Raw genomic sequence first — 26175 nt, 5'->3', positions numbered from 1 at the left:
CATGTTATATATATCATGGTAATTTCTGTAAGGTCGTCTATACACCATCGGAAGCAAAATCAGAGAAGTGGACGAGCTGGGGGAGTTTTCTTTATATATATAAATAATACGTTTAATATATGAGTAGCAGGATGATATTAGGCTAAACAAGAGGGGGTCAAGCCTGAATAAAAAAAAATAAACCCCTATGTTTTATAATCAATATCAGTTCAGCTGCCCCAGAGGCGCCCCTCTTTGATGAACTTTTGGGGTCCCCCCTCTCCTCAGGACCATCAATGTCCCATTATTCCAATCCTATTGATCCACTGATCTAAGGATTATATTTGCACATTTTTTGGATCTCTTCCCCTGATGATTTATCACCTGAAACGTGACACGTTGGGAACCATCCTATAGGGCAACATTAGGGATACCCGCCTTATTTAGGGTAAGGTATCCGGACAGGGCCGCCCCTTGCGGGGTAGGAACTCTGTGTAGATAGGCAGGTGAAATACAGTGCTGCCCCCTCCCCCATTAGGGCTTTTTAGGGACAACGGTTCCCTGCACCAGTCTACAACCTGAACTTACCTACGACTACATTTAACCCTCGGCCCAGACGCGGTATTATTTCCACCACGCTAGGCTGATCCCTATCAGGGGGCGTCTGAATGGTAAGACTGTTCCATACATTCTAGCCATATCGCAAGTATCTGTTTGTGGCGCTATATATTTTATATAAACTACCAGTAAAAGTTATATTTTAAAGCTCTCCCAAATTTGCTATTTTGTTCATTAAATTGTTAGTGAGAGCGCCATTATCTTTAAATTTCTAACACTCCATCCACCATTTTTTCCCTATGTTTTATATACCAAACTGAGACCATCAAAGAGGTTACAACGCCACACAAAGGGCAAACAGATGCATGGTACTAAAGGAGTTGGCTACACATTCCCCTTAAATATTATGTACCAAAAACGATAGGGAGATAGATGCCCATTGTATAATTCAGTGGTTGGCCGTTCACAAAAAACACGTATAATCAATACTTTCATTAAGACCAGTAGGTACAACAGTATTTAAGGTGTAAATCCATTTAGACTCTTTCTGTCTTAAGATCCTATCAAAGTTTCCACCCCTAATGGATTGCTTTATTGTCTCAATCATGGAGAACCGCAGTGATCGTATCTTCACCTCCATGATGTAATAAGACATGTCTAGAAAGTGACGAAGCCGCTGAGGTGAAACGCGCGTCGAGGTCTCGCGCTCAGGGCCTGTCATTCATCTCACCACCATGTCTTCAGGTACGTCCCGTCATTAGCACGGTTCCATGCTGTGTGCAGGGCACCCTTGCATGTATCCACATTGGGTCCTCTGCACTTAGGCGCACGTTGGTTATTTCGATTCCAGCCAGTGATTAATATTTATTGTGTTATCTTTTTTGGCTGATTGTGGTGCCTACATTATTCCGTGCTTGCCAGCTACGGCTTTGGGTTTACCATAATTGGTCTGTGGTACCTTATGTACTACACCCGAATTGGGGAGACCTCTATATGCGATACCTATCTGGTTATCCCAGAGCCTTAGCTTTATCTCTTGGTCGTACCTTTCTGCGCCATACATTGCGCTGTTTCATGGTGGTGTTTTTGATGCTACTGGCCCTGTGCTTCTCCGTGTACTGTATAACATCCCGTTGTTCTCCAGATTTTTTATATTTTATAATAAATGACATTTTGTGATACAATATTCCACTTGTTTGGTTTTTAGTTCACTCTGGATGTGGTACAAGTGGTTACTATAGCTGTCTTAGTTGACAGAGCTGCCTTTTTGTAGGTTAACAATGTCTAGAAAGTGGTTTGTCACGCTTATTACAAATGTCTCCCACATGTTCAAGGATTCTCTTCCTAAAGGTGTTATCCGAGTTATGGGGAAAAAAAATGTAAAACCTTATAAAATTCATCAGGACTTACATATACATTGGTTAAGCTTGATTTCTTAAGAGAGAAACCCATACTTACACCTTTTCATGGTTCTGTTATTGCTGTGTTTACATGCTGGGGGGGGGGGGGGGTTAACAACAATGCCTGAGCTCTCCCTCATGAATATTTGTGGGCGTGAACAATCTGACCTTCCCCTCCCCCTGCTCTGCACAACCTAACCTTGCATACAAACGCTGTCACATGATCATCTCCTAGCTCCCACAGGCAGAAGATCTTCCTGTCACATTGCAGATACAGCTACGGCTCTATCTATAAGATGGACATATAGCTGTATCTAAGCTATGGCTGTATCTAAGCTATGGCTGCATCTAAGCTATAGCTGCATCTAAGCTATCGCTGCATCTAAGCTTTCGCTGTATCTAAGCTATCGCTGTATCAAAGCTATAGCTTAGATAAAGATATATCTTGGATGCAGATATAGCTTAGATATAGCTATAGCTATATCTACATGATGGACAATTATTTCCTTTTTTTTTTCCAGGGGGGCTTATTAACAGTGTAATGGGGACTTGTTGAGGGGGCCAGGGCTGTATTAACGATCCCCAGATGCGGGAGGGGAACGCGTAAACTGGCCCATGTGAGGGAAGGAGCCAGACACATACCCTGATGCTGGAGAAAATCTATCACCTCGGCTCTGGTTAGTATTGCGCATGAGCGATCGCTTACCATCGCCGAGGCAGTGTGGAGAGAGGGAGAGAGGGGCGGGCACCAAAGGCTCTGACGTCTCGTTTACAGAGTCGGGCCACTCCCTCAAGCAGGGAGAAGCTTGTAAACGAGACGTCAGTGCCTGAGCAGGGTTGATGACGTCGGGGGTCACATGACCCAAATGTGAACTGGCTAAACAGAGCAAAATAGCTAATGTAAGTAATTTACAAAATAGTTTAATATAATACTATAAGAATTATTAGCAAAAATGTATTTAACTCGGATAACCCCATTAAACATCCTACAAGTTTTACCAACATATTTATATCCACAATCACATTGGGCCAGATACACAGCCACTACAAATGGTGATTGATTTCTTGCACTATTGTTGCTCTTGGTAGCAGCATTTTGTCGGATCACTATATTTGTGTTACCACTGCTTGAGGCCTGCACTATTGACAGTGACTTTTTCATGGTCCCCTGATGAGCCCTTAAATTATACAGAGCGAAACGCGTTGGGACTACGGGACTATTATATTGGAACATTGAATGAGACTAATATGCAATGAGTTACTAATTATTGGCGACTGAGTACATCTTGCTTCATTGTGAGTGGAAACAGTATCCGACATTTTATTAGTGAATAATTTGTATATCTATGACTGTTGTTTTTGTTTTTTGGTATTTAAGTTAGGTCATCCAATAAACTTTCTCTAGGCCACACCACCACAGTGGGCCACCCCCCCTTGTTAGGGGCATTCAGGAGGTACCTGGATACGGGATAGCCCCTATCGGGGCGGCCATTCCGTTTGTAGGAAGGGCCGACAGCATGGGGGCAGGATTAGGGTAAGTCTCCATTAGGGACTCTATCTCTATCTACATAATTGCCGTAATCTTCACAGCCCATTTGTTATTTTGTATATGTTTATTACCTTCTTAACGTTAATGGGGGGTTACCTTTTAATTTTTGGTATTTCAACATGGAATGGTAGATCAGCTGTCACCGCCGGCCCTGGGAGAGATCTTAGAAGTTCAGATAGACGAAAGACTCAGGAGTCTATTTGACAGATCTCTCTTGTTTTCATTGTCGCTGACAGGTTTCCACCCCTTCGCAGATGCTGCTCATTATCAGTCAGGTGGCTCTTTATATGTTCTGCCTCTCACTTGTTTCCCTGCGGCTGATAGTTCTTCTGTGGAGTGCTCTGTTTGTATGGTGGATCTCCTGTTTTAGTTACATCCCAAGCTAAGTCCTTTTCCCTTTTCTTGGTGTGTCTGTCCTAACTAAGCCTCAGGGAGACACTAGCTCCTTCAGTTTGGAAGGAGCCGGTTGCCTTTTTCCCTGTTCCCTAAGCTGAGGGTTTGGTGCAGTGTTTTAGCAGTCTCAGGTTCCTGTGCATGTGCATTTCTACCATTGAGATTTGCACATGTTGTTAGCAGCTTAGGGAGAGTATCAGGGCTTGCTAGGAGGTGACCTCTTTATTCCCTAGGTTTGGGCCTAGTCTGTTTTTGTTTAGTTGCGGTTCCCTTTACTTGTCTTTCCTTCCCCGTACGTCCCATGACATCAGCTTATCCACTAGTGGATTGTCTTCCAATGACAATCCTTATCCAAATCCCCTATTTAGAACCCTCTCTATGAGCTTTTAAGCTGTGGCAGTTCCTCTATAATGTTTTAAAGGCAGCACACACTCAGACAGCCCTGGTGGGTCCACATATTACATAGAAAGACATTTAAGGGAAACGTATAACCAGATGCATCTTCTCTTGCTGATAACAACTGATTGCTAAGGGTTAGGGAAGTAAGAATCATGGAAATAAATCATTTTAAACACTTCAAAAAGTTTTACGCTATGATTGATGTAAAAAAATAAATTATATGGTACATGACAGTCTTTTTCTAACAAAGCTAGAACCAGCCTTGTACCTCACATGCATGTAGAGATCTCCTCATTCATTGTTCCATTTGTTCTGCTAGATTTACTTCAAGCTGGCAGCTCAGGGGACTTGTCCTTTCTCAGGGGCCGTGTTCTTTCAGCATCATGTCCCTGTAACTATGACAGCTTATAAAAACAGAAGATATGGCTGTGGCAGTTGAAACATTAACTGAGCATGTGCAATCTCCTCAGTGAGGTGGACAGAGATAAAAAGGACAAAAAAACAAACAGCAGACTATACTAACATTTTAAAGGGAACCTGTCACCTCAAAAACACATATAAAACTGCCAGCAATACCTCATAGTAGCCCCCAGTCTGTTAATAATCATATGTTTGATCCGGTAGTCTGATGCTCCATAGATTAAAAAAACTATGTTTTATGCACCATCAGCGCTATCTTGCCGGTTAGCTTGAAGTCAAGGGGGGTATAGGCTAAGATTAGAGATGAGCAAAGTTTTCAAAAGTGCATATCAGAATGAATCTACCACACCAATAAAACTTATGCACACAGACTTATACAACTTAATATAAATACGTATTTTATTAATCTCTCACAAATAACATAAAAAATCAGTAGCAGCAGCATATATGTAAGAAATTGAATAGAACTACAGAGGGCATGTAAGAATAGTATTCATAATATGTAAAATTCCCCTATAACAATACAATGGTGCATACCGCTCATCCATCCCATAGAAAATATAAACCTCTAATACAGGGATGGCCAACCTGCGGCTCTCCAGCTGTTGCAAAACTACAACTCCCAGCATGCCTAGACTGCTTACAGCTATCAGCCTACAGCAGGGCATGGTGGGAATTGTAGTTTTACAACAGCTGGAGAGCCGCAGGTTGGCCAGCCCTGCTCTAATAAGTAAAGTGCTTTATTGCAAAATCCATATAAAAACATCTAAATTCATAAGGGAATACATAATAAGGCTATCTTAATACTGATCAATGTAGCATCGGGCAGGAAAGCTTGTCCAGGGCTAACTGGACCAGTTGCGGCCACAAATCAAGTTCTAACATGGTGTCATATTCCACCACTAACCAAATTGAAACACACAAAAAAGACTTAGTCAATTGTAATTTAAAATAATAATATATTTTATTTTAATACAATAAATTGTTTTGGTATATAAAGGCCACGGTGTTTTTACGTTTCATATTCTTAGACAATCCAAATTGTTTGAATTATAATAACCAATTAAATCCAAAACCTTGTCTAAGACCCAAACTAGTCCGCTCAAAGAGCGACTATTACCCCGTGTAAACACCGTGACAATAAAGAAAAAAGGGGGGGAGGGATGGGGGATTCTTTGCTGTCAGCTCCAGAATGCGCTGTAAGTAACTGAATTTTTCTTTTATTACAGGTGACTCGTGCTGACCGTTACCCACAGACCAATCACGATCCTACAGTGCCCTCGAGGTCAAGTTCAGTCCAGCACTATACAGGTAAGTAATTAACTTAACCCATTCATTTCCATATAACTTTGCACATACCAAAAAGGGGTGGGTGTTCACTGACACCATGTCCCCCCTTTTGTATTCGCAAAAGGTTATCTCAGAAGATATGGCTGTGGCAGTTGAAACATTAACTGAGCATGTGCAATCTCCTCAGTGAGGTGGACAGAGATAAAAAGGACAAAAAAACAAACAGCAGACTATACTAACATTTTAAAGGGAACCTGTCACCTCAAAAACACATATAAAACTGCCAGTAATACCTCATAGTAGCCCCCAGTCTGTTAATAATCATATGTTTGATCCGGTAGTCTGATGCTCCATAGATTAAAAAAACTATGTTTTATGCACCATCAGCGCTATCTTGCCGGTTAGCTTGAAGTCAAGGGGGCAGCGGCTTCCTTGCATGTGCGGTGCGCTCCTTGCAGGGCCGGTACAAGGATTTTTGCACACACAAGCGAAGCTACATTTTGGCGCCTCCCCCCCCCACACACACACACAACTCGGTGGGGGTGATGTAAAAAGGAGGGCGTGATGTGACATGGAGGGGGATGAGAAATGTGACATGGAGGGGGATGAAAAATGCGACATGGAGGGGGATGAGAAATGTAACATGGAGGGGGATGAGAAATGTGACATGGAGGGGGATGAGAAATGTGACACGGAGAGGGATGAGAAATGTAACATGGAGGGGGATGAGAAATGTGACATGGAGGGGGATGAGAAATGTGACATGGAGGGGGATGAAAAATGTGACATGGAGGGGGGAGAAATGTGACATGGAGGGGGATGAGAAATGTAACATGGAGGGGGATGAGAAATGTGACATGGAGGCGGATGAGAAATGTGACATGGAGGGGGATGAGAAAAGTGACATGGGGATGAGAAATGTGATATGGAGGGGGATGAGAAATGTGACATGGAGGGGGATGAGAAATGTGACACGGAGGGGGATGAGAAATGTGACACGGAGGGGGATAAGAAATGTGACACGGAGGGGATGAGAAATGTGAAACGGAGGGGGATGAGAAATGTGACACGGAGGGGGATGAGAAATGTGACATGGAGGGGGATGAGAAATGTGACACGGAAGGAGGATGAGAAATGTGACACGGAGGGGGATGAGAAATGTGACACGGAGGGGGATGAGAAATGTGACACGGAAGGAGGATGAGAAATGTGACACGGAGGGGGATAAGAAATGTGACACGGAGGGGGATGAGAAATGTGACACGGAGGGGGATGAGAAATGTGACACGGAGGGGGATGAGAAATGTGACACGGAGGCGGATGAGAAATGTGACACGGAGGGGATGAGAAATGTGACACGGAGGGGGGTGAGAAATGTGACACGGAGGGGGATGAGAAATGTGACACGGAGGGGTATAGGCTAAGATTAGAGATGAGCAAAGTTTTCAAAAGTGCATATCAGAATGAATCTACCACACCAATAAAACGTATGCACACAGACTTATACAACTTAATATAAATACGTATTTTATTAATCTCTCACAAATAACATAAAAAATCAGTAGCAGCAGCATATATGTAAGAAATTGAATAGAACTACAGAGGGCATGTAAGAAAAGTATTCATAATATGTAAAATTCCCCTATAACAATACAATGGTGCATACCGCTCATCCATCCCATAGAAAATAAAAAACCTCTAATAAGTAAAGTGCTTTATTGCAAAATCCATATAAAAACATCTAAATTCATAAGGGAATACATAATAAGGCTATCTTAATACTGATCAATGTAGCACCGGGCAGGAAAGCTTGTCCAGGGCTAACTGGACCAGTTGCGGCCACAAATCAAGTTTGGCTGTGCAGTAGTCCAGGGGATCTTATATTTGGGGTGGCAGGGTGCAGTCCAAGTATGATACCACCTGTTGGTTCAGGTTCTGCTCCATGTCCTGCTGCTGGGTGATTTCTTCAGTAGGAAGGTGAAGAAAAGTGCTCATTAGAGACTCAAGACTTAAATTGCTACCGACCGAGCTGGTACTGCTCCTGGCACCTCAGCTCCTCCATTTTGGCTGGTAGTGAGGGTCTAACATGGTGGAGATCCAGTAGTCATCCCTCTGCCGAATCGTGATAATACAGGCTGTCACTATGCAATCAACTCAGCATGCATCTGGCCATTTGCACAAGGGAATTGGAGAGACTCCCTGCCTCTATGTCCACTGCATACTGCCACGGTCTGTCGGGGTCATCTGCCTGGTCTTCCTCATCACCCTCCAGTTCCTCTCCTGTTGCTTGAGCAGAAAAAACATCTATTTTTGTATAAAATTACTGGGCGTTATTGTCCTCCTCCTCTGCCAGTTCAGCCCCATCAGGGCTCAGATGGCTGTGAAATATAGGCGCCTCATTTCCAGTCCCCTGGCTACCCAGATTTAGCAGCATCTGCTCCAGGATGTGAAGGAGTGGAATTACATCACTCATTCCGTGGTCCCGACTGACAAAGTGGCCTCCTCAAAGGGCCTGAGCAAACGGCAGGTGTCATGCATGAACTGCCATTGGCTAACATCAAAGTTGCACAGGGGAGTACTCCTGTCTGCCTACATCATCAAAAAATCGTTCAGTCTTCCTCTGCTTATGTAGTCGGTCCAACATGTGGAGGGTGGAGTTCCAACATGTGGAAATGTCGCATATGAGGCAATGGTGGGGAACACCATTCTGCCTTTGCAGCTCAAGGAGGGCATGTTTTGCAGAGTAAGAGTGGCTTAAGTGCATGCAGAGTTTCCTGGCCATTTTAAAGAAGTCTTGCAGTTTACAACCAGATTAAAGACATGAGCCATGCAGGGCGTATGGGTCAGCCCTCCTTGATGTAATGCCGGCACAATGTTCTTCCTCTTATCGGTGACTATGGTTCAGATCATGGCGAAGAGACAGCCAGCATTCGATTTCTTGGTTGATGCTGCTGAGCAGTTCCTACCTGGTGTGACTCCATTCGCCCAGGCTGGTCAGGTGCAGAAGAGCGTGACACCGCCATGCTCTACTTAGGTAGTATAATGGAGGAACACTCCGAACTATGCCTAAAGTGGAGGCTGAAGACAAAGTGGAAGATGAGGAGGCGGAGGAGGACGTGGAAGCAGCATTGCCATCACCTGGCCAAGTTATTGGTGTGCCTGGGCCGGACCCACATTTACCCCGTGGGCCGTAAAGGACATATATTGTCCTTGACCATAGTTTCAACTCCACACGACGTGCTGCCATGAACTGTACCAGACACCGACAGGCTCAAGTACTGGCCCACCTTCTGCTCAACATACGTGTGCAGGGCTGGTACAGCTTTTTTAGAGATATAGTGACGGCTTGGGACTCTCCACCTTGGCACGGCACAAGCTATCAGTTCTCTGAAATGTGCAGAGTCAACCACATGGAAAGGGAAGGACTGTAGTGCCAGCAACTTGGCCAGGAATAGGTTCAGCTTCTGCACTTTTGGCTAAGTGCACGCATATCGTTGTCTCTTCACAATCGCCTCGGTGATAGATTGCTGGTGAAATGCATAATGAGGAGTAGGAGCATCAGGACCAATAGATGATGGGAAGGAAACACAGCTCCCTTCTGCAGAGGTGGTGGAGTCCTGACTGCTGGAGAAGGGGTGGGGGCCACTGGTAGATGTGTCAGGATGTACCACTACATTAGTGCCATGGTTTTCCCAGGCCACTTTTTGGTTACCCTCCATGTGTTGACACAGATCCGTGCAGCCAACACCCTGGCCACACTTCATCCATGCTGAAGTCCTCTAGTGTCTTGATAAAAAATTCCCACGCCAGAAAGTAGGGTATTTTCTCCCCACCACTCTGTGCTGCTGCTGCCTCCATGATCCCATGCACTGTTATTTCTTTCCGGACAGGTGGGCTCCTGAGTAGCAGACGGTCTACCCCGGGCACTTTTGGCTCCAGATCTCACATTGTTTCCATGCTGCTGGCTCATAGCCATGCTTACATCCTATTGGCTGAGCCGCACGCTGCCACCCTGCCACTGTCTCATGGGCAAGCTATAACCCTCACTCCCTGATGATGATGATTAGAGATGAGCGAATCGAAGTTGAATTTGTTCCGAATTTCAGGAAAGATTTGATTCTGAACAAATGTGAATTTCCTCGCGCTTCATGGTAACGAATTGCAATTTTGCCTAACATGGCGGCTAGCTGGCTACAATGGTGGCTAAAATGGTGGCTACACGTGTGAGGACACGGGGGAAGGCGGGATGACCCATAATGCCATGCATGCAGCCAATCAGCAGCCAGCCAGCCTGGTGATGTTACAGCCCTATAAATACGGCGGCCATCTTAGAGTCTGCCATTCACTATTGTACTTTGTTCAGGGACAGACGTGTATGCAGGCGCTACGGAGAGTGAAAGAAAAACTAGTTAAAAAAGCGATTTACTAGTGCAGGGGAAGGATAGTGAGAGGAATCATTTCACAGGCAGGGAGAGATGTGTGCAGATGCTAGGGAGAGTCATAGGAAAATCCTCATTGTGAAAAAAAGCGATTTACAAGTGCAGGGAAACATTACTTGGGGATCCAGATAGTCTCATAATACAGCTCTGTCATTCCAGCAATTAGTTATTGGGGTGCAAGTGCTATGTTGAAAAGCCTTTAGTGGCTTTTATCTGTGGAAAAAGATAAATATATACGCAGGTCACTTTTGCTGTTAACTGCGCTGATATCATTTAGTGGCCTATTTCAATATAATACAATAAATATTTCTGTAGGTCACTTTTGTTGTTATTTGCACTAAAAGCGTTTATTGCCATATTTATAGAGAAAAAGAGAAAAATAGACTAAGGGCTCTTTCACACTTGCGTTGTTGGGTTCCGGCATAGAGTTCCATCGTCGGGGCTCTATGCCGGAAGAATCCTGATCAGGATTATCCCAATGCATTCTGAATAGAGAGAAATCCGTTCAGGATGCATCAGGATGCCTTCAGTTCCGGAACGGAACGTTTTTTGGCCGGAGAAAATACCGCAGCATGCTGCGCTTTTTGCTCCGGCCAAAAATCCTGAACACTTGCCGCAAGGCCGGATCCGGAATTAATGCCCATTGAAAGGCATTAATCCGGATCCGGCCTTAAGCTAAACGTCGTTTCGGCGCATTACCGGATCCGACGTTTAGCTTTTTCTGAATGGTTACCATGGCTTCCAGGACGCTAAAGTCCTGTTTGCCATGGTAAAGTGTAGTGGGGAGCGGGGGAGCAGTATACTTACCGTCCGTGCGGCTCCCGGGGTGCTTCAGAGTGACGTCAGGGCGCCCCATGCGCATGGATGACGTGATCGCATGGATCACGTCATCCATGCGCATGGGGCGCCCTGACGTCATTCTGGAGCGCCCCGGGAGCCGCACGCTCCCCCGCTCCCCACTGCTCCCCCGCTCCCCACTACTACTATGGCAGCCAGGACTTTAATAGCGTCCTGGCTGCCATAGTAACACTGAACGCATTTTGAAGACGGATCCGTCTTGAAATGCTTTCAGTTCACTTGCGTTGTTACGGATCCGGCGGGCACCTCCGGCAAATGGACTGCACGACGGATCCGGACAACGCAAGTGTGAAAGAGGCCTAAGTTCTTATTTGCTGTTATTTGCGCTAAAAGCGTTTCTTGTCATACTTCTCTACAATACGAGGAAAATAGACTCAGTTGACATCTGGTGTTATTTGCGCTAAAAGCGTTTATTGCCATATTTCTAGAGAAAAAGAGAAAAATAGACTAAGTTCATATTTGCTGTTATTTGCGCTAAAAGCGTTTTTTTGTCATATTTCACTACAATACGAGAAAAATAGATGCAGTTCACATTTGGTGTTATTTGCGCTGAAAGCGTTTCTTGTCATATGTAGTTCATTACAATACGAAAAAAATTGACACAGTTCACATTTAGTGTTTTTCGCACTAAAAGCGTTTATTGTCATATTTCTGGAGAAAAATAAAAAAATATTTGCAGTTCACTTTTTCTGTTATTTACTTAGAAATCATTTATTGACCTATATTAGTCCAATATGAGAAATATATACGCAGTTCACTTTTGCTGTTATTTACGCTGAAATCGTTACGTTGACAATTTCAAATCCTTTAGTTGCCTATCTCAGTAAAAAAAGAAAAATATATTTGGCTCTTTTAGGGGTGTTTCAATTTGCTTTTAATTTATTTAGTTCAGCTAAAAGTATGTCAGACAGAGAAGTGCCAGGCCCTGCACAGGGGAGTGTCAGAGGCATAAATGATTCTGGCACAGGCACAGGTCGCAGCAGAGTAAGAGGGCGTGGCTGCAGGGGTTTCTTCCCGAGGCCTCAGGTCCACATGTCAGTTAGCGGTCGTGTCTTGACTAGCAACCCAGCGGTTCTTAATTGGTTGACTGGATCTTCGACTTCGTCGCAAGTGACAGAAGCACCAGCAGCCCAAGTCTAGAGTCGCTGATGAGCAGCTTTCTTCACTCGCATAGTGAAGAAACTACTCACCAGCAGCAGCAGGTAGACCTGGAGCAGGACCTGAACCAGCAGGTGGTGGCATACTTTGACAGCACCCTGCCAGCCGTCATAGACGACCCGCTTGAATACTGGGCAGCCAAACTCGATTTGTGGCCGCAACTGGCCGAGTTTGCCCTGGAAAAGCTGTCCTGCCCGGACAGTAGTGTGGCATCAAAGCGGGTGTTTAGTGCAGCGGGGGCCATAGTTACCCCAAGAAGAACTCGCCTGTCCATCTAAAATGTGTAGAGACTTACTTTTGTCAAGATGAATCAGGCGTGGATCAGCCAGGATTTCCTCCCACCAATGACTGATGCATCAGATTAGATCATCCATCTCCACACTATGTCACCGTGCCACTCTGTGGTATCATGCTGCTGCTGCTGCCATGTCCAAACTATTTCACCATGCCCCTCTCTGGCCTCCTGATGCTGCCATCTCCACACTGTCATTGTGCCACTTTGTGGCCTCCTGATGCTGCCATGTCCACACTATGTCACCTTGACACTCTGTGGTATCATGCTGCTGCTGTTGCTGCCATCTCCACACTATGTCGCCTTGCCACTTTGTGGGCTCCTAATGCTGCCATGTCCACACTATGTCACCTTGCCACTCTGTGGCCTCCTGATGCTGCCATCTCCACACTATATCACCGTGCCACTCTGTGGCCTAATCACACTACTGATGTCACCTCCACACTTTGTCATTGTGCCACTCTGTGGCCTCCTGATGCTGCCGCCACCTCCAGACCCCATCATTGTGCCACTTGGTGGTCTCCTCATACTGCTTCCACCTCACCACTATTTCATAGGGCCACTCTGTGAACTTCTCATGCTGTTACCACCCTCCCCACTCTATGACGGGGTCACTTTTGTCCTTGTTTAGCCTTCTTGAAATCACTATTTATTTTACCTTTCTTCTGATCAGTCAGAAGGAAGGAAAAATGAGACGCACAACAGATCCTGTCTGTGTAGCAGCTGTAAGGCCTGTATGGTCGCATCAAAATTGGCTTATGATTTGGTAGCCAAAACACAGAAGACATGCAAATATTACCTTCATGTGTCATCTCTGTTTTAGATCCACTCCTGTTTTTTTTTTTTACATTACCAATACTCATGGATTACTGAGCAAATGCTGACCAAGTGATATGCTCCCCAGACATGGTCCGTTTTTTGTGGGTTATTGTTCTGATGGATCAGAGGAGGGGCAAAATAATCAGTGACTTCAACACAAACTTACTGCTGACACCCTCTCCACTCTGTCGGGGGGGGGGGGGGGGGGGGGCTCTACTTGTATAAGTGTTTAATAGAACAGGTTCTGTAGACATCTATATGGAATCAGCTGACCAAGGCGTAAAAGGAGTGCGCTTCTTCTTGATGCTAACATTGACCTGTAAGGGTGAGTTAATACTTGAGTTATTTGGTCAGTTTTGGCCCGTGACTGCCCAAATAAGTGAAGTGTGCAGTGATTCTATTAGTGACGCATGTCATACGGACTCACAGTATTATTTCACTACCCCAGCAGACTTCCTATGCGTGTTACTGCAAGGCACAGTGTTCTACATCCATATAAAGGCTCTATGCAGCCCGGAAATAGCATTTTTTTTTTTATCATGATTCGTCTTGAATATATTCGGATCGAAGCAAATTTTTTTCGGAAAATTCGGCGAACCAGCTGAATAGAATTTTTGAGAAATTCGCTCATCTCTAATAATGATGATGGAGCCCCCTGTCACAGCCACTATCTCTGGCTGTGACCTTCCGTCATTGCTTGTTCGGCGCTCCTCGCTGAAGTTCTGTTCCTGTTTCATTTGTGGTTCTGTATGGGTTAACTCCCCTGTGTTCCTATTAGGAGTTAATCCTCTGTCTGCTCCATGGGTGTGGTCTCTCTACTGCACCCATGGAACCTGTATATAAGGCTGAGGTTTCCTCAGTTCTGTGTCAGCTCTCCTGGTGTGTGTTGTCTTGTCCTGCTCCTGGTTTGTACTCTCTCTCCCATGCTGCTGACCCATGGGATCCCTGTCTGTCTGTGCTCTGTGGGTTTCCCTACTTGTTCATTAACGTCGTCTGTCTGTTATATGTTCTGCCTGTTATGTTTTAGTTACTTTGTGTTTATTCTGATGTCTGTGTTCAGCAAGCCTTTGCAGCAGAGTGGCATGACAAGGCCATGCAGTTTACTACTGGTGGAGCAAGTCCTTCTCTGCTCATTGCCACTCCTGCTCCCTTGCGTGAACTCCTGCTTGTATTATTAGTTGCCCTGTTTTGTATTCATATGTCTGTGTTCAGCAAGCCTTTGCAGCAGAGTGGCATGACAAGGCCATGCAGTTTACTACTGGTGGAGCAAGTCCTTCTCTGCTCATTGCCACTCCTGCTCCCTTGCGTGAACTCCTGCTTGTATTATTAGTTGCCCTGTTTTGTATTTGCCTGTATGTTATGTATGCCTATGTGCCGTCGGTACCTTCTGGTACCTGTTGTCCATTCGTTCCTGTTGTCACTGTCTAGTTCACGCTCCAGAGTGGACCCTGGCAACTTCCTGCGGCAAAGTCTAACCCTACCATCTAGGGCTCTAGTGAACACCAGGAGTTGCTTAGTCACGCCCCTCTGGAGTATTACCAGACCGTGGCGCAGTGGGGGTTTTCTCCCACTGTGCTGACGGTACATAGAGCTCTTGTTTTGTCTGTGCTGCCTTCCCTGTTTTGTTCGTGCAATAAACTCTTATGTGTCTGTACCTGATTTCTGTTTATTGCATGACGACGCGGTGGTCTCTCCTGGGACCTCCAACTCGTGTCACCCCCTCTTCACCCAGCTCCCACGTGCGATTGCCAACATCCAATACTGTCTGCTCTTCACTTATGTCACCCTCACCAGTCTCATGGCCACATCCCTGACCCATCTCAATAGTGGCGTCGCTACAGGGGGGCGAGGGGTGGCAATTGCCCCCCCTATGTTATTCTTTGCCCCCCCAGGTGCCCCCCCCCCGATGATTCCCCCCAAAGCAGGCCAGTGAATACTAATGAGCGCTTCCATTATGGAAGCGCTCATTAGTACCGAAGGATCCGGAAGCGGTAAACGCTCTGTACTTACCACTTCCTGGTCCTCGGCTGTCGGCTGTGCAGGGCTGCGCACAGTGTGAGGGCGCTCTGTGACCTCACGCTGTGAATGCCAGTTCAGAGCACAGTCGACTGAGGAGAGAGAAAATTGCAGGTGGCGTCCAGGAGCAGGAGATGTAAGTGGTTTTTTATTTTATAAAAAATGTGACTGCTGGGGGCATAATAGGGGCTAATCATGAGAGGCATAATGGGGGCTAATTGGAGGCATAATGGGGGCTAATTGGAGGCATATGGGGGCTAATTAGAGGCATATGGGGGCTAATGAGGCATATGGGGGCTAATGAGGCATATGGGGGCTAATGAGGCATATGGGGGCTAATTATGCATAATGGGGGCTAATGAGGCATAATGGGGGCTAATGATGCATAATGGGGGCTAATGAGAGACACAATGGGGGCTAATTAGACTATTAGAGGCATATGGGGGATAATGAGGCATATGGGCGCTAATAAGAGGCATATTGGTGCCAAATAGAGGCATAATGAGGGCTAATTAGAGACATAATGGGGGCTAATTAGAGACATAATGGGGGCTAATTAGAGGCATATGGGAGCTAATTAGGCATATGGGGGCTAATAAGAGGCATAATGTGGACTAATGAGGCATAATGGCTTATAATGGGGGCTAATGAGGCATATGGGAGCTAATTAGGCATATGGGGGCTAATGAGGCATATGGGGCTAATAAGAGGCATAATGTGGGCTAATGAGGCATAATGGCTTATAATGGGGGCTAATGAGGCATAAGGGCTGATATGGGGGCTAATGAGAGGCATGGGGGCTGATATGGGGGTGATAAGAGGCATAATGGGGGCTAATAAGAGGAATAATGGGGGCTAATGAGGCATAAGGGCTTATAATGGGGGCTAATGAGGCATAAGGGCTGATATGGGTGCTAATGAGAGGCATGGGGGCTGATATGGGGGTGATGAGAGGCATAATGGGGGCTAATATGAGGAATAATGAGGGCTAATGAGGCATAAGGGCTTATAATGGGGGCTAATAAGGCATAAAGGCTGATATGGGGGCTAATGAGAGGCATGGGGGCTGATATGGGAGTGATGAGAGGCATAATGAGGGCTAATGAGAGGCATAATAAGTGTCATCCACAGATGCCCCCATAACAGTGTGTCTTCCACAGATCCACCATAACAGTGTGTCTTCCACAGATCCACCATAACAGTACGCCTGCGCACTGACGAGAGACAGAAAGAAGAGGAAAGAATCAGCGGAAGCAAGCAGAGGACGGCACAGCAGACAACTGAATAGCTTCTTTTGTAAGTAAATTGTTTTATTATAAATGTATCCCTGCATACCGCAATTCTCTCGTATTTTGTAATCTTATTCATATATACTTACTTTGTTTTTGCCCCCCCATTTTTGACTGTGGTATCTTTGTGCCCCCCCTATATATTGTTCCTAGAGTCACCACTGCATCTCAACATCTCTTTCCACGCAACTCTCCTCATCACTACTTGCACACCTACAGGAGAAAGCAGCGGACCTCTCCTTCAAATCTGTGCTGGGCAGCAGCTGCTGATTGTCCTCAGTAATATTTTCCCTGCTGAAAAGTGGAGGAGAGCCAGTGGCATACATCACTTGCCTGGTAGAAGGAGCAGAAAACGAAAGAGACATGTTCAGGACAGGTTAGGGCACAGAGCTTGTTCCTGGGCCATGCCAACTAAGTGTTGTGTCAGATGATGTTGACAACCATTCCAGGACAGCAGAATTGGTTATCAAAACATGACCTCTGGATGACACTGTGGCCTGTAGCTGTGACTGCTGCTACCACCCCTTCCCTTCTTCTGCTGCTACTTCTGCTGGCTCCAGTAAAATTTTTGCCACTGCCAGTTCCTTTGGAGGTTCCTGGCATCTTTTTGTTGGACATACTGTACGGTAACAGTAACTGTATATGTAAAATAAGTTATTCAATGTCAATGTGGACACCCCACTAACGATTAAATTACGCAGGTTATCCACCCCAATATGAGAATCAAGTCCTACTAGAATTGCTTATTCATGAAGTCAGGTGGACACCACTATAACAGTTATATTACACAGGTTATTCACCCCTATATGAGAATCAAGGCCTAATGGAATTGATTATCTATGAAATCAGGTGGACACTACTGTAACAGTTATATTGCACAGGTTATTCAACCCAATTTTAGAATAAAAGCATAATAGAATTGCTTATGTATTAAATAAGGTGGGCACCACAATAACGGTTATATTACACAGCTTATTCACCTCAATGCTCAGTTCACTGTAAAATGGTGGAGACCAGGCAGGATGAGACTTTTTATAGGGCTGTGACATCACAGGGGCTCGCTATCTGCTGATTGGCTAGCTACACAGCATTATAGCTGGTCCCTCACTATGTTAGAAAAAAATCAGATTTGTTACCACAAAGCGCGATTAAGGCCTCTTTCACACTTGCGTTGTTGGGATCCGGCGTGCACTTCCGTTGCCGGAGGTTCCCGCCGGATCCGGAAAAACGCAAGTGTACTGAAAGCATTTGAAGACGGAACCGTCTTCCAAATGCTTTCAGTGTTACTATGGCAGCCAGGACACTATTAAAGTCCTGGTTGCCATAGTAGGAGCGGGGAGCGGGGGAGCAGCATACTTACCGTCCGTGCGGCTCCCGGGGCGCTCCAGAATGACGTCAGAGCGCCCCATGCGCATGGATGACGTGATCCATGCGATCACATGATCCATGCGCTTGGGGCGCCCTGACGTCACTCTGGAGCGCACGGGGAGCCACACGGACGGTAAGTATGCTGCTCCCCCGCTCCCCGCTACACTTTACCATGGCTGCCAGGACTTTAGCGTCCCGGCAGCCATGGTAACCACTCTGAAAAAGCTAAATGTCGGCTCCGGCAATGCGCCAAAACGACGTTTAGCTTAAGGCCGGATCCGGATCAATGCCTTCCAATGGGCATTAATTCCGGATCCGGCCTTGCGGCAAGTGTTCCGGATTCTTGGCCGGAGCAAAAAGCGCAGCATGCTGCGGTATTTTCTCCGGCCAAAAAACGTTCCGTTCCGGAACTGAAGACATCCTGATGCATCCTGAACGGATTTCTCTCCATTCAGAATGCATTAGGATAATCCTGATCAGGATTCTTCCGGCATAGAGCCCCGACGACGGAACTCTATGCCGGAAGACAAGAACGCAGGTGTGAAAGAGCCCTAAATTAGGATTCATGGTGAATCGAATTTTTCCTGAAATTCAGATCAAATTCCACTTTGTTAACTTCGATTCTCTCAACACTAGCTAAGATGCAACACTAGGAGCAAAAATTTTGACTTACAATTCTGGCTCAAGGTAGGCCAACTGTCAGGATTTCACCTTGCGTTACTATGAAGGGCTATCTGACAAACACAAGGTGCAACAGCACACTACAAACCAAAAGTAGAGTACAAAATTATATTACATTGCAAATACTATGCTAATAACTTAGAGATGCTTAGGAAATACATTTTGTACAAAATCATTTGAGCCCGTCTGCCGAACGCCAAGACGACCTCTATAAGACGGGTCCTAACACTAAAACTCACCTGTTGGGTGCCATAACTGCGACCATGGATCCAGAGAGTGCAGGTCCCACATGCATGCTGGGCCCCTTGATTTACGTCTGTGTGGAGCCAAAATGGCCTTCATTGATTTCCAATGATTTTGTACAAAATGTATTTGCTAAGCATCTCTAAGTTATTAGCATAGTATTTGCAATGTAATATACTTTTGTACTCTACTTTTGGTTTGTAGTGTGCTGCTGCACCATGTGTTTGTCAGATGTATATTTGCAGCCACAAGCAACGTGCACCTGCGTATTGGGATGAGCTGACCCCCCCTTTTTGTGTTACTATGAAGGGCTATACTGGGATGGTTGTCAAGAAGACCTGCTGTGACTGGAAACTGAGCCAATCAGGTTTCTCTCTCTGTGTCCAATCCTATTCTTCAGATTTATCAGTTTTTTTTACTTCTGGATTGTTTTTTGGATTATCCTTGTGGCTGCTGATTCTGATTACTTCTACTCTCCTGGTATCGACTCTCGCTAGTATCATGATTCACCTCTTGTGTACTGCATTTTTGTTTGCTTTTTGACCTTGCTTGCCTCTTTACATCCCTGGTCATTCTGAAAGGTCTGCTACTAGTGTACCTACACCAGAATCCTGTTATCAAGCTCCACAGATATATCCTGGATGCCCAGAAGCCAAGTCCATTCTGGCTTGTGGCGGACTCTGGTGAATACCTAGGGTAGCCTTAATTTTATACTACCTGAAGAAGTTTCAGAAGACTGGTAGTAGATTATGGGCTCACTGGCTTTGGTCTTGGTAGTGAGTGTAGTAGTCCCTAACATCAAATAAAAGGAAGTATAAATTTAAAGTAGACAGTCTAAAAATGTTGCCTCAGCATCTATGGTAAATACAGACTACAAGGTTCTCATTATGGGAGCCATGTCATAGACCAAAGCACTGAAGTAAATAATGATGTATGGCATATGATAGGACACGCTGAGATTTTTATGGCTTATATGGCTTACTTGCCAACAGTCCAAATTCTGTAAACCAGACAGTAAAGGGTACTTCGATGGGAGCATTGTTGCAAGTGACAAGCACTGTCCACTACAATGTTGTTGGGACACTGTAGTTCCTGTGCCAACTTCTAGCAATGGAGGTACTCAGAACAGCTGATCGGTGGGGTACCAGACACCCACTGATCAGCTAGTGATGGCTGATTCTAAGGATATGTCATCACTTAAAAAAGGCTGGACAACCCCTCTAAAGTATAGTACTTTTGAGTCATTGATTATAGTAACCACTTTTTTCTTCTTCTCCATCATGTGTTACTGTCTGGGGGAAAGAGGGTGATTATGGCAACATTCGTTACAGGTGAAGGACCCCTCTATTCCTATTCTTTTTTAGGTATATGATTCATTTTAGTATTACTAGCCTTTCAACGGGTAAAATTCTGTTTGTTTTAAACCTCTAAATAAAAAAAACAATAGTTCCTTTCACTGACATCAAACTGAGATCTTGTAATTGTGTTTGGAAATTATTTACAAAACATTTTGGAAAGTTGTTTTGCTTTTCGTTATGCAGTACAATGAAACCAGCAAACCATACCAATATTGTCTGCATTTTGCAGGCTTCAACACTTTTTTTACCTTTTTAAAAAATTCTGAATCAAGAATTCATTCAAATGAACTAATTATAATAAAACACCTAAAATTGCAGGCTGCCAAAATACCATTAATACCAGTTATCATCTAATTACTATGAAGCAGAAAGAGAACAGCAGAAAATGCCTCCTTGAAATTGTATCGTTAAATTAAAGTGTTTATTCGTAACTACAACCTTACAAAAATATTACCTTCAACAAAGCCTGTAATGCGCACTCATACCTCTTAATGAAAAGTGTAGCTTGACTTAAAAAATAATTGATTTATGGTATCTTGTCAGCGTTAGAGAAGTCACCTAGTGAATACAATAGTTTGCAGTTCTTATATACAGTCAGGTCCATAAATATTGGGACATTGACACAATTCTAACATTTTTGGCTCTATACACCACCACAATTGATTTTAAATGAAATTAACAAGATGTGCTTTAACTGCAGACTGTCAGCTTTAATTTGAGGGTATTTACATCCAAATTAGGTGAACGGTGTAGGAATTACATCAGTTTGCATATGTGCCTCCCACTTGTTAAGGGACCAAAAGTAATGGGACAATTGGCTTCTCAGCTGTTCCATGGCCAGGTGTGTGTTATTCCCTCATTATCCCAATTACAATGAGCAGATAAAAGGTCCAGAGTTCATTTCACGTGTGCTATTTGCATTTGGAATCTGTTGCTGTCAACTCTCAAGATGAGATCCAAAGAGCTGTCACTATCAGTGAAGCAAGCAATCATTAGGCTGAAAAAACACCACAAACCCATCAGAGAGATAGCAAAAACATTAGGTGTGGCCAAAACAACAGTTTGGAACATTCTTAAAAAGAAGGAACGCACCGGTGAGCTCAGCAACACCAAAAGACCCGGAAGACCACAGAAAACAACTGTGGTAGATGACCAAAGAATTCTTTCCCTGGTCAAGAAAACACCCTTCACAACAGTTGGCCAGATCAAGAACACTCTCCAGGAGGTAGGTGTATGTGTGTCAAGTCAACAATCAGGAAAAGACTTCACCAGAGTGAATACAGAAGGTTCACCACAAGATGTAAACCATTGGTGAGCCTCAAAAACAGGAAGGCCAGATTAGAGTTTGCCAAATGACATCTAAAAAAGCCTTCACAGTTCTGGAACAACATCCTATGGACAGATGAGACCCAGATCAACTTGTACCAGAGTGATGGGAAGAGAAGAGTATAGAGAAGGAAAGGAATTGCTCATGATCCTAAGCATACCACCTCATCAGTGAAGCATGGTGGTGGTAGTGTCATGCCGTGGGCATATATGGCTGCCAATGGAACTGGTTCTCTTGTATTTATTGATGATGTGACTGCTGACAAAAGCAGCAGGATGAATTCTGAATTGTTTCGGGCAATATTATCTTCTCATATTCAGCCAAATGCTTCAGAACTCATTGGACGGTGATTCACAGTGCAGATGGACAATGACCCTAAGCATACTGCAAAAGCAACCAAAGAGTTTTTTAAGGTTAAGAAGTGGAATGTTATGCAATGGCCAAGTCAATCACCTGACCTGAATCCGATTGAGCATGCATTTCACTTGCTGAAGACAAAACTGAAGGGAAAATACCCCAAGAATGAGGCCTGGCAGAGCATCACCAGGGATGAAACCCAGCCTCTGGTGATGTCTATGCCTTCCAGACTTCAGGCTGTAATTGACTGCAAATGATTTGCAACCAAGTAATAAAAAGTGAAAGTTTTATTTATGATTATTATTCTGTCCCATTACTTTTGGTCCCTTAACAAGTGGGAGGCACATATGCAAACTGATGTAATTCCTACACCGTTCACCTGATTTGGATGTAAATACCCTCAAATTAAAGCTGACAGTCTGCAGTTAAAGCATATCTTGTTTGTTTCATTTCAAATCCATTGTGGTGGTGTATAGAGACAAAAAATTTAGAATTGTGTCGATGTCCCAATATTTATGGACCTGACTGTACATGATGCATACCAATGCCCAACATTTTCATAGAAAACATTAAAAAAAGCTTGTATGATCAAAACAGAGGTAAAAATAAATGTGCTTATGTAAATTATTGGAACAGGTGAAGGGCGGCTCTGCAAAATAAATAAATAAAAAAAATCTATAAAAATGAACCTATAAGACTAAAAACACATTTAAAGGGAATCTGTCAACCACAAACCTCCACAGTCCATAGTAATCCAAATGACTTCTCATATGTGTGCTTGCCTGCTCATTCAAAACCAGTTTGCCCTATCCTGATTGGTGGCCCCATTCCAGAGAAATTCAAGCTTTTATTATATGCAAATGATCAGCTTGGTGCAACGAAGGCATCACTATTGCACCCAGTTGCACCAAAAGCTCCGCTCCCTTTGGCTGTTGGACGCAACTTCCCTGCTTTGAGTGACATGGCTAGGCAGTGTCAACATAATCTCGACTGACCCTGTATTATTTCTCACGACTACATGTTCGCCTCGAGGATCATCGCACACGCAGTACAGGCCTAATGCTTGCTGGGCAGAAGGAGTCTGTACTGCACATGTTTCCATAATGTCATTCTACACACAGAGGAGATGAAAGTCAGTATAAAGTTTCTCCGATGCGGATGTAATCATCTCTTGCTCAGTACAGACTCCTTCTGCCCGACAAGCATCAGGCCCGTACGATCGTTCTAGAAAATATCTCAAGTTCATATACACATTAAAAGGGTTGTCCATAACCAGAAAAGCATGGATGCTTTTTTTTTCTAAAAGAAGCACCACACTTGTCCACAGGTTGTGTGTGATATTGCAGCTCAGCTCCATTTAGTTCAATTGAGATGAGTAGTAATACCAGACAAAACACATGGACAGGTATTCTGCTATTTCTGGAAGTAAGAAGTTATGTTTTTCTAATCCTGGACAACCCCTTAAAATTGAATGAGTCAGAGTTCAGTCAGGGTGCTGTCCGTTCTACATTTGGGCAGCGTCTGGATAAAAATATTGCTTAAAAAGGCTCCAAAAAAGAAACTGATTAGTGATGTAATGGATGCTTATCTGACACAAACACAGTTGTGATGTCACAGTAGCTTACCTGACAGAAACACAGTTATGATTTCACAGTAGCTTACCTGACTGAAACACAATTTTGATGTCACAGGAGCTTACCCTGGGCCAGACGCTATCAACAGATAACCATGTGAAAGAACTTTATATGGCATAAATTTTACTGTCTAGTACAGAATAGCAATGGGTGTCCATAGACCATAAGCCAAAACAAATTCAGCTATTTTTAAGAATTTATATTTACCTAGAGAATGCATGTGTACACAGTGAATGTGCATGTGTGCAAATATATATGTAGTATGTACAGTACAGACCAAAAGTTTGGACACACCTTCTCATTCAAAGAGTTTTCTTTATTTTCATGACTATGAAGGCATCAAAACTATGAATTAACACATGTGGAATTATATACATAACAAACATATGTCATATTCTAGGTTCTTCAGAGTAGCCACCTTTTGATTTGATTACTGCTTTGCACACTCTTGGCATTCTCTTGATGAGCTAACTAACAGACGGATAAAAGTTATTTTTCTGTGTCACTGGGCTCAGGGCTGGGTAAAAAGATTGTGCACTGCACCTACAAAACTAAATCTAGGTAGATCGCTGAGTTAACAAGCACTTCTGATTAAATATTTTGTACTATTCTCTCACTCACAGCAGCAGCATCCTATCCCTAAACTAATCAGAGCAGAGTGACGTGCAGCCCTTTGCTTGTTTTTAGATTTCTTCTTTTGAATGTCAAAATGCCTTCTTCTCCACATACGAGCCACTTCTTCTTCTCCTCTAGCCTCCTGGACTCGTCATTTACCCTCAGTTCACAGCCAAACTTGTCATGAAAAACTCGGGGTCACTAAGAGATTAGGATACATGCTGCCATAGAAGTTTATGTACAGGAGGGGGGAGGAGGAGGTAAAGTGAACTGCTGGAGGCAGACAGAGGTGCAGGCACATGCTGGTTCTAATTTTTCTAAGTTCTAAGTTTTTTCAACCAAAGTTGGAATGGCCATGGACCCAACAGGAAGATTTCCTGGTGGGTCAATGCCAAGGGGGCAGCTCGAGCCCTCCTCATGGCCATTGGCTGGGTACATAACGATCTGATGCCCTCAACATTAATTAATGCTCGAAGCATCAAGTACTTATGCACCTGGCCAGCAGCAGCAGGTGCCCTCCTGAAGGCAACAGTATCGCCGTCCTCAGGATAATGATGCAGTTGAATACTGTGGCGAGGGAACAGTACTATCTGCTGCACTGTGGTATTTGGTTCTGCTGAGTCAGTATTTTGTGCTGCACTATGGTACTGCTGGCCCCGTCTACTTCTGTTGTCACTGCCTACTTCTGTTTCACTAACTTCTGTCAATTTTGACCTGCCTACAACATGGGGCCACTTTTAGTTTTTTTTTCTCCAGGGCCACTTTAAGTTCCCAATCTGCCCCTGTTAGATGCCCTCTGGAGATGCATGACATTGTGTTATCTGTACTAGTAAAGAAAATTGATCACAGTACTTTGATTGCGGTTTGGAGTCACTGGGAAACTACCTCATAAGGGTTTGCCGTAATTTGCCTTTCTCTATTGCAAAACTAGGTTGAACTAGATGTATGTACAGTATATTGTATCATTTTTAACCTTAAAGGCTATGTACACCTGTTGAGCCCTTTTCCCTGACAGCTTTGAGTTTATCTAGCAGTGTGGATCTGAATGTTCTCTCTGTTACATCAGCCAGCTTACCTGATGGCTCTTTATATCTAATCTCTGACTTTATAAACACTCATTAAAGCTCAATCCATATGTTATTGATAAGAATGTGGCTTAAATAAGTGTTTATGAAGTTTTAGTAATTTAGAGATAAGAGTTATTAGATGATAGCAGAAAATGAAGGCACCGTTCACACAGCTAGACAAACAGTTAACCCTTTGTGACAGAATGGCTCAATACTTTTAATAAAGACTAGGGATGAGCGAACCCGAACTGTATAGTTCGGGTTCATACCGAATTTTGGGGTGTTCGTGACACGGACCCGAACATTTACGTAAAAGTTCGGGTTCAGTGTTCGGCGCTTTCTTGGCGCTTTTTGAAAGTCTGCAAAGCAGCCAATCAACAAGCGTCATACTACTTGCCCCAAGAGGCCATCACAGCCATGCCTACTATTGGCATGGCTGTGATTGGCCAGTGCAGCATGTGACCCAGCCTCTATTTAAGCTGGAGTCACGTAGCGCCGCACGTCACTCTGCTCTGATCAGTGTAGGGATAGGATGCAGCTGCTGCTGTTAGGGCCAGATTAGGCAGGGATTTACTCATCAAAAACACTTAACGAAGTGATCGATCTACAGCTATGTATCATTCAACTTCTGCTAGTTAATTGCTCATTGTTTTTAGGCTGCCCAGA

This window comes from Bufo bufo, chromosome 5 (genome assembly GCF_905171765.1).
Source record: "Bufo bufo chromosome 5, aBufBuf1.1, whole genome shotgun sequence".
NCBI classification, from domain to species: domain Eukaryota; kingdom Metazoa; phylum Chordata; class Amphibia; order Anura; family Bufonidae; genus Bufo; species Bufo bufo.
This window is presented reverse-complemented; position numbering follows the sequence as displayed.